Raw genomic sequence first — 10,285 nt, forward strand, 5'->3', positions numbered from 1 at the left:
TTTTTAAAACAACCAAGCAAAACATAAATTCCTGCTCTTTTGGGATAACACTATAAATTACATGTGGTACTTTGGTAGAATGTGGTAAAGTGTTACCAAATATTGAGTGTCAGGCACAGGGCCAGTTACTGAGAACACAGGGAAGATGGACTTGATATCTCTGTCTGAACGCACTCAGGCCCATGCAGTAAGTAAACAGATAACCACTGTATGTTGCAATGATTCCCATGAGACCACGAGGAGGAGGCTCTAATTCCATATGTGTGGAAGGAGCTAATCTGCTCTTCCCAGAGGAGGGGGCATTTTCACTGGGCCTTGAAAGGCAAGTAGGAGCTTAAGATGCTGGAGAAGGGCATTGCAGGCATGGAGGTGAGAAAAGTAAATTTAAGGAACTCCCAGGTATGGCACAAGGGGATATTCGGGCAGGGGTAAGATTTGGAGACCAGCTGAATTTTTCATGAGATTTGCTCATTAGAGCAAATTCAACACCGAGGGGCTTAGAATTTTGTCATGAAGCTGATGAGGAGCCATTGCATATACTTCTCAAGAGAATCTTTTTTTCTTTTCTTTCTTTCTTTTCTCATAATAATGGTTTTTATTAGGAAATGTAACAGGTTCAGTATCAGAAATACTCAAAGCACAGAGTTTTAGACAGACCAGCCTCTACTCAGTCATGGCTACAGACAAACCTTTCTCTTGATTCTTGGCCTTTTAGACACATAGCCCCTTGGTCTCTGCCCTGCTCAGGCAATTTTAGAAAGCTGTCAGGGACGTTGGTACACGCTCCAAAGGGCCCTCCACTCTGCCATGAGCCTTAGCCCAGAGGTGCTCAGCTCTACATGGTGGGCTGAGAAAGCCCACTGCTTTGCCGCATTCTCTGGTTCTTGGTTCTGCTGCTGCCACTTCTCAGTGTCTTTGAAGGCCAGAATCCGGAACTTTGTTTTGTACGCATTGAAACTGAGTCCAAGGGGAGGGGATGAGTTACGCGTGGTCACACATGGAGTTCATCCGTAGACGATAGTGTGAATCTTTACATAGATCCAGGATGTTGGGTGAGTGGAGGGTGGGGGATCGGAGGGAAATAGGGGACATTCGCAATGAAATCTCAGTGTTGACTTTGTGAAGGCAGATTGTCATAGGAACATTTGGCCAAGGATTTATCACAGAGAATACAGGGTTTGGGCTAATGACCCCAACATGCCTTTTTGCATATTATTTCCTTTAAAGGAAAGGCCATCACAAGCTAGAATGCTCTTTGGCTATTTTTAGGATGTGTGGTAGGGGGAATTAGTGGAATTCCTAAGGTCAGCTCCAGCTGTTTTTCTCCAAAAGACCAGCTGAATTTTTCATGAGATTTGCTCATTAGAGCTTTTACCCTTCTGTTAGTCTTTGTACTGACCAAGTCAGGCTGGCCTGGGAAGTAAGTGAGGGAGAAGGAATTTTAAGGAAAACTAAACATGAGCTTCGAAGGTGGTACTCTTTTAAACATTAAATATTGATAATAAGTACAGTTTTACATGTGGCTTGTCATCCCTCCCACCTTGCCATACATTGGATTAACACAGCTACTTTGAAGGAGGGTTAAATTTTGAAGATTCAAAGATGACATGTTTGCAAAGTGTATGACATGGTACCTAGGCAGAATCAGTGCTCATTAAACTGTAGTTACCCTGAATCACACCTTTCATTCAGAAACATCACGTCAGAGCACTTTGTAGATATTGCGTCAAATACTCCTTCAGACCCTGAGAGGTGGGATAGAGAACGGATGGTTACTTGGTACCTTGTCATTAGAACACAGCTCTCTGTTTTGTCTCAGGGATTAACTGAAGGCAGCTAAAATGAAAGCATTCTTCATTTCTTCAGAAACACTTTGAACCCTTCTTCTTAATCCATTTTGAGCCTTCTTGGGGCTCTAGGATGAACCTGTGTTACAAGATGAGTGGATAAATATAAATGTATAGCATTTGGCAGTTCACAAAGATCTTTCCATGCAGGGTCTCATCAGCCCCTCCCTTATCCCCTGGACAGTAACTAGTGAGAGAATCAGGCAGTACTCAGTCTGTAATTTGGAAAAAACTGAGGTTCAGGTAAGCAGTCACCAAATTAACAAGTGGGTGGCCAGATTTCAAATCAGATCTTGTGACTTTTAGGTCTCATGTTCTGTTACTTGAAAACACTATCAATGCAATTGGGACAAGTACCACGTTTCTCCTCTAGCACGAATGTTTTAAAGAGTGCCTCTGCTGCTGTTAGTTGCTGGCCTGGCGATTCCATGTGTACAGAGCAGAACTGCTCCACTGGTTTTCTAAAGCTGTGACCTTAAGCCGATTGCCAGACTTATCTTCCCAGGTACCTCTTACTGGGTTCAAACTGTCACCCCTTCAGCTTGTAGTCCAGTGTCTATCTGTTTGCACCATCCAGGGACTCGTGAGGGATGCCTTTGGGAAATTGCTGAGATTTAATGAACTAAGCTGGATAGACAACTGATTGGTAAGAGAGGCAAACATTGGAAGTGCCACCCCAGTGTTGCTAATGAGGATGCAGTAGAATCCCGGTACTCAACTGAATCAGTACTCAACATAATCGGATTTCCACGTGAAATGGTGAGAAAATTTTGCATCAGAGCTTGAACAAAACATCAGAATCCAACCCGACACACATGACTTTTGTAAACAAAAGCAGTCTGTGTTTCGGTCACCAGCATTAGTTGTCATTGTTAGTACGCGTTGTTTAAACCTTTTGCGAATGTGTTCCAAGCGTTTTGCTATAACTTTTTTTTAGTTTTTGTGGCTTCTTGTACTGTTTTTAGATAATAAAAAAACATGGGTCCTAAGAAAGACGTTTTTGAAAAGAATCATCATGGTAAGGAATAGGTTAATTGTTATCAGTATTGCTGATGATAATTTAGTAAACCCTTTTAGAAAACAATTAAGGAAACACCAACAATAGACCACATTATACAGATTTTTTTTTTTTAGAGGAAGCAGTCAGGTCCTAGTAAAAGAAGGCAAAGAAGGGGGTAAAAACTCCTGAAAAGCAGGTACCAGTTGATTTTTATGGGATGGGATTCCCTTTCCAAACAATGACTCTCTCTCTCCATACCTCCTCTCCACATCCGTGTCCACAGATCCAAATCCTCATCAATCTCAAGGTATGGGCCATACTGTAGCTGTTCATACTGTAGTTGTTAAAAACTTTTTTGATGTTGTATTTCTTATTTAGATTATGTTATTTAACTATGAATTTATTTACTTTGAAATTTCTGTGTAATGTTTTGTATAAAAAGGCAAGGTTAGGGTAAAAACTTGGTGGTTGAGAATGGATTAATCCACTTTCAGTTATTTATTTTGGGAAAAATTGATTCGGAACTCGGCTGCATTGCATCTTGACGCTACGGGGTTCTGCTGTATATTTAGTCAGCAGAGTTCAAGGCTGCATTCTGGGGATTTGGAGACAAATTTGGCACATTTTCTGTCCTTAGAGAGTGTATTAGTTTGCTGTGGCTGCTGTTACCATATTAACATAAACTTAGTGGCATAAAATAATACAATTTTTTTGTCTTACAGTTCTGGAGGGCATACATTTTACAGGCTAAAATCAGGGTTGAATTCAGCAGAGTTGAATTCTAGGGGAGAATCTGTTTCCTTGCCTCTTCCAATTACCTAGCAGCAGCTTGCATTCCTTGGCTCATGGTCTTGTCCTCTTGTCTTCACAGCACATCACTGCAATCTCTGCTTCTGTTGCCATAGCTCCTCCTGGTCATTTTGCATCCTTCTTACATTGGCCTCCCTTGGATAATGCAGGATAATCTTCCCATTTCAAGATTGTTAACTTGATCACACCTGAAGAGTGCCGTTCAACCATGTAAGGTTCATAGCTTCTAGGAGTTAAGATGTGGATGTCTTTGGAGGCCCATTCTTCTGACCACCTAGAGCAGTGGTTCTCAACCTTCCTAATGCCGCGGCCCTTTAATACAGCTCCTCATGTTGTGGTGACTCCCCCACCCCCACCATAAAATGATTTTCATTGCTACTTCATAACTGTAATTTTGCTACTGTTATGAATCGGGTGACCCCTGTGAAAGGATCGTTCAACCCCCAAGGGGGTTGCGACCCACAGGTTGAGAGCCTCTGACCTAGAGAGTTAATGAATACATTTATGTACAACAACCCATCCTACATTTTTGTAGCACTCTTATCACCTTTGTTGACTTTTCTCTCCTCGTTAAAATTGTCTTGTTACTCTCTTCCTATGTACTTTATAAATGAGGGACTTGCTGTGTGTCAAATACCATGCTAAGTGTCAGGGACATGGGGAGTCCAAGACACACCCCTGCCCTTGAATTGAGAAGACAGAGGGGAAGATGCATTGGAATGCTAACCACAGGTTCAGCAGTTCAAATCACCAGCCACTCTGTGGGGGAAAAAATGAGGCTATCTGATTCCATAAAGTTTTACAGCCTCAGAAGCCTTATGTAGAGTCACTATGGGTCAGAATTGGCTTAATGCAATGGGTTTTGGCGGGGAGAAATTTGCAGCCATGATTGGGAATTACTGAATTTTAGTACATTTGGAAGAGTCCCTCACTCTCAGCAATGTGCATTAGTGTATTGAGAATGAGGCTTTTTGTAGTTTTATGTGGTCCTTTTAAAGTATGAGCTGGTTATAGTTACAGTTCAGTTAACTTTATGAGCCTGGGTATAATTCCAGCTTGGTTAATACATCAGCTGATTTCTCCACTCCTTTCCTCTGAATTTGACGCTTAGAAAATAATTAGGTCCAAAACTTGTGTAATGTCTCCTGATATCAGCTCAATCTGTTTATTGGTCTGCTTACAAATCCTGACGTTGAAATGGTGTATGTCCTGGAAGATAAAGGGGGTCTTCACCGAGGAGCCCAGCTCTATCTCTAGGTAACAATGTGACCTAGCAATGGGTCAAATGCCTCTGTCTGTTTCCTTGTCCTCTTAGGACTCTTGCATTTTAGCTGGTTTTTGTGTTTACTCTTTTTCTGGGCAAGGTGGGAGTGGGGATGGGTAGGGGGGAATTAGGCAAATGCACATTTTAACATTGAAAAATGACTGCTTTTTAGCCAATCATTATTTCTTTTTGAACTACTGAAAATTTTTTGTAGTTGTGATTCCTAAACATGTATTCTATATAGGGAACAGTTTAGAAAATAAGATTCCTCTATCTAAAGGCTAGACACTTTGATTCTGGAAGAATATCAAAATCTGCTGCTGATCCAGGTTTTGACACCTCTGCTTCATTAAATAAATGATAAATGTAATTCAAATTATAGCATGCTCATCTGGTCTACCTCCTAGTTCACTGTGTGGTGTCTGAAGTGTTAATTTGCAAGTGTGCTTTCAAGGATAGGAATTCGTTTCTATTCACCTAAAACAACAAAGGAAGAAGAGTTAAGAAATGCATGCCTGTCTACTTGCCTCCATGGTTTCTTTGTCATGAGACCAGAAGGCGTGGATAGTGCCCAGTTACCACGACTGAGCATGTTTTGATAGGATTGTGGAGGCATGTGCTGGTAGCAAGAGTGAAAATGAAAAGCAGAATTTAAAGTTCTCATAGAATATAAACTGAGTCATTGTGCCTGGAAGCACTCTTGTACTATAGCGCCAAGATAATCTCTAACCCTGAAAGCCAAAATATAGGCCAAAAATATTCCCTGAAGTTTTCTTTATACAAAACAGCAGTCTAGTTTAACTAGTAGAAAATGTCTGCTGTGAGAATTGTGCTCTTTTAACGAGCTTCCTCTCTGGAATCAAATCAATAATAGCAATACAAGACGTTAGGTAGGAAGCAAAGGGAAGTGAGTTTGTCAGTACGGGAAGAACAAATTGGAAAAGGATCATATGAATGGCTGCACAATTTGAAGAATGTAATCAGTGTCTTGATGTTTGAGTAGGAGATTAAGGGGTTGGGAAAATATGGGTTAGAAGGGAGGAAATAATCACTGCTTCTCCTTCCACTCTTCTCTCTGGGAGACATTTGCTATCACCTACATCAGCCTGACGCTAGAATAGGTGAATGAAGTAGAAAAATGGCTTCCATCTTTAGAATAACTCTTTAAAAATTATAGGCTTTTTATCTTGAGTGTGCCCATCAGTTTTGATTTTTCAGTTTTTCCTCTTTAACAAATAAAACAAAAACATACTATTGGGTAACACACTGACTTATTCTTTCCCTCTTCTACCTGTTACCTTCTCGTTTGCTTACTTCTTTATAGGTACACTCATGTTACATGTCTGTTCAGTCAAGTAATAGTTTTTTGAGAGGCTACTTAAACCAGTTACATGACAATTACTCTTTTCTCTCAAGAAGCCCAATTTAGGCAACGTAGTAGGTCAAGTAATTTCCATGTCTTCTAATAGAATGCTGATGTCATAGCCATGCAAAACCAGGACAATATTCCCGTTGTTTTGTTTCTCAGGGTTTGCTTTTCACATAAGCCCATTTCTCCATAAACACATAGCAAAACTTTCTGATTCGGTTTAAACATATAAAAGCACTTCCCATTTGGTTTAGTTTCTGGTGCTAGGGATCCTCTACCATGTTAAGCACTGAAGAACAGGCATGTTGTTAGCTGCCTTCGGGTCTGTCCCCAGCTCACGGTGACCCCATGCTGCACGGAACACCATGCTGCCTGGTCCTGTGCCACGTCCACATCCCTCCAGAGACCTCTGTGTGGAAGGGAAGATGAGCTTCCTCCTTCCCTCAGCCCCTCCTCCTGGGGTACTTGGAAGCCTCATCCTTCTTGGGACTGGAAAGTGGGCAGGGGGTGCTGAGTGCTGTACACATACGATCTCATCTTCAGTTGTAGAACACTCTTGTGACCCATAGTCACCACTGGCTGATTCCTGCATGTAGATCACCAGAGCTTCCTTCCTAGCTCACCTTAATCTGTAACGTGTTCAGCTTCACATCACAAGGCTGACACATGGATGGAGGTTGCTCATGAGGTGCATTGGCTGGGAGTTGAGCCAGGGTCTCCTTCACGGAAGGTAAAAATTCTAATACTGTATTGTCACCTCTCTTAAAAAGCAGGTTTATGCACTTATGTATTGACACAAGTGCCTTTCTCCCTTCTGTTTCATACTTGTCCTCTTTCTCATATACTCACTGCCATCCAGTCATTGCTGACTCACAGCGACACCCTGTGGGATTCCAAGACTGTAACTATTGACGGGAGTAGAAAGCTCAGTCTTCCTCCCTTGGAGCTGCTGGTGGTTTTGAACTGCTGACCATGCAGATCACAGCCCAACACAGAACCATTGCACCACCAGGGCTCCTTATTCCTCATATACATCTATTTAAAAACCAAAGAACAAAAGGCCCAATCATTTTTTCTGTTTTTAAAAATCATTTAATTTGGGCTCCTACAGCTCCTATAGCATTCCATATATCAATTGTATCAATTTTGTACATATGATGCCCTCATCATTTTCTGAACATTTACTTTCTATATGAGCCCTTGGTATCAGCTCCTCTTTTTTCCCTTACTCCCTTTCCACCCTCGTGACCCCTTGATAAGCTGTAAATTATTAGTTTTCATGTCTCATTTTTTCTATTTTTTAACAAGTACATGCTTGGCTGGCCCAAACATGTTGTCCATAGGACCGACACAGAGGACGGTGGACTGGACCGAGGGAGAAGCAGCAGGGCGGAAGGAGAACTGAACTGGGAGCTGGGAAGCCTGGGCTCTTGCCTCCTCTTTGTCCCTAAGTAGATATGTAACTTTGTGGACAAGAAGAGGGATGGTGGTAAGATGAAAGGTTAGAGAGAGTGGCTTTAGAATCTTGCAGCCCTGAGTTCAAGTCACATTGTTCTCATCTGCATGGCATGAGAACATGTACCATACTGGGCTCTCACAGCGATGAACTGAGACCATAATGTAAAGCACTTAGCACCACCTGCTCAATTCCAGCCTACAGAAAAGAGACCAAGATCATAAGAGGCTTAGAACATATCATAGGAGCAACGGTTGAGGGAAGGAGGAAGTTTCTCTTCCTCTCAACAAGGAAGATTCAGAGAGAACAGGAAAACTGTCTTCCTATGAAGTCGTTGCGTGAAAGGGGGAGTAAACTCGATGTGTTTCCAGAAAGCAGGACAAATTTGAGCCAAAGGATTGAAATTACAGGCAAGTCCAACCATAGTGTAGCGTGAGCCTTGGTCATCACCCAGTGTGGGCCAAACATGGATAATAATACGTAGGGATCCAACACAGGACGGTGAGCGCGGTGGCTGAGGAATATACCAGGGCAGCCACTCACCTGATGGTGAGTCATTAGGGTAGGCTTTTGTGCTGTTAGTGACATCTGACTTGAAACCCAACAGATAGCCAGGGAAAGGATTTGTCATGAGGAAGGAGTGACATATGCAAAGCCAGAAGGCAGAAGAAACTGCAAACATTGGGTGTGGCTGGGACCATAGGAAAGCAAGCACTAGCTTATGTAGGGCCTTGTGGCCATGCTAGAGATTTAAGCTTTAGCCAATGGACAATGGGAAGTCCTTGGAGAGTTTTAAGCCTAGGAATGTGGTTTGGACAAATCTGAGAAGTGGAGCCATGTAGGAGGGGATTAGCTGTTTTGGGCATTGGGACCATGGCAGTGCGGACCTAGTTGTTTGATGATTGCCTTTTTTTTCTGTTGTGGGGACGATCTTTACCCTGGTGGGAGGCAAGCAAAGATGATAATTGTTGTCCTCAACTTGCTCCTGCATAGGCTTTTTCTGAACCATCTATGGATTCTTGAATTTGTCCTTTGATGCCACGGTGCAATGTCAGGGTGGTTTGTAAAGTACTCAGTTTTATGCATGAGGGTTATTTTGTCAACCCTGAGGTGAGCCTCTGAATTCACATCACGGATATTTTTTTTCTGGTCCAGCACCACTTCTCCCCACCCCCCTTCCAGTGCAATCATATTTGTTCCTGGCCTCCTTCTGCCCTCCACATTTTTCTTTCAAAGCTTCCTGCTCAAAGTCATGGGACTCTCAGAACAATTTGTCTCTTTTTTAAAAGTTCATCATGTGAGAGTCACTACTTCAGTTTTCCTCCCCTTCTTTCTGAACAGCAGCCATCTGGGAAAGGAGAAGTTTCCATCTGAGCACCTCCTAGTAGCATAGTGTATTGCGGAAGAAATGCTGTTAACTAGATGTTAACTGGAGTTTGGTTTAGGTGAGATAGTTGGCTTAAAGCCTAAAGTTGGCTTAAAGTGCTAAAAGCCCAGCTTTCATCAAGGGCAAGCGCCAACTATTTGGAGCCTTAGTTTCTTTCTCCAGCTTAATTTATGGATAGTGGTCAAGCAGAAGGTTTGTTATGTGTTACAGGTGTGGCATGACAGCGCTGGCACTTGGAAATTTTGCATTAAGCACAGCCTGCATTTGTACTCCTCAAATTTCCCTGGCATGCCCTATGCCCTGATCCTGCTGTTGCTCATAACTGCTGACTAGTGCGCTGTATCTTTCTGCATTCTTATGAGAGCTTCCTTAAGGAAGGGAGGATAGGAATGGCTTTCTCCATCATACAGATGAGAAGCAGAGTCAGAGAACTTTATGGCTTATTCAAACCACACAGGCAGAACGACTGTGAAGAACCTGGAGTTGGAACCTCATGAACCTTGCGGACCTGGCTTTTCAATTTCACGCCTGGGAGCCAGGTAGGGTCACTGCCCAGGGGAAGGTGGACGCTCATTCTCCTTCCCTTTACTCATTTTCTCCACCAATACTTGAGTACCTAGTAGATATCAGGCCCAGGGACACTCTGAGACCAAGGCTTTGCTCATGGACCAGTGTGGGAGAAACAGCAAAAGTTAGTGCAGTTGGAGCTTAAGGAAAATACCTGGAGAGGAAAGCGGAAGTTGCCTCTGTTGTTAAATGTCATCAAGTGTGTTCCCCCACAGAGCGACCCTAAGCCCAACAAAGCGAAACACTGCCCAGTCCTGCACTATCCCCACAATTGTTCCTGTGCTTGATCCCATTGTTGTAGCCATGTGTCAATCCATCTCATTGAGGTCCTTCCTCTTTTTTGCCACCCCTCTGCCACTACATCAAACATGATGTCCTTTTCCAGGGACAGTGTCTCCTGACAACATGTTCAAAGTATGTAAGACAACGTCTTGCAAACCTTGCTTCTAAGGAGCACTCTGACTGTACATTCAAGGTGGATCTGCTTGGTTTTTTTTGTTTTTTTTTAAACATTTTATTGGAGTCTTGTACAACTCTTATCACAATCCATCCATCCATCCATTGTGTCAAGCACATTTGTACATT

At 42.6% G+C, this 10,285-nt stretch overlaps 1 protein-coding gene across 9 annotated transcripts in view; it reads left to right on the forward strand.

Moving 5' to 3' along the window:
- SYTL2 (synaptotagmin like 2) overlaps nt 1-10,285 on the forward strand; it is a 106,587-nt gene that overhangs the window by 14,431 nt on the left and 81,871 nt on the right. The window contains exon 1 of one of the 9 annotated variants that reach the window (XM_045293243.1): nt 4,867-4,914. The exons of the other annotated variants lie outside the window; for them this stretch is intronic. The gene's annotated coding sequence lies outside the window, so the exon portion shown is untranslated. Of the gene's footprint in view, nt 1-4,866; nt 4,915-10,285 lie in introns of those variants that run through there. 9 annotated transcript variants of the gene reach the window in all.

The sequence above is a fragment of the Echinops telfairi genome, unplaced genomic scaffold, assembly GCF_000313985.2.
Source record: "Echinops telfairi isolate 266 unplaced genomic scaffold, ASM31398v2 ScPeMD7_1713;HRSCAF=2227, whole genome shotgun sequence".
NCBI lineage: Eukaryota > Metazoa > Chordata > Mammalia > Afrosoricida > Tenrecidae > Echinops > Echinops telfairi.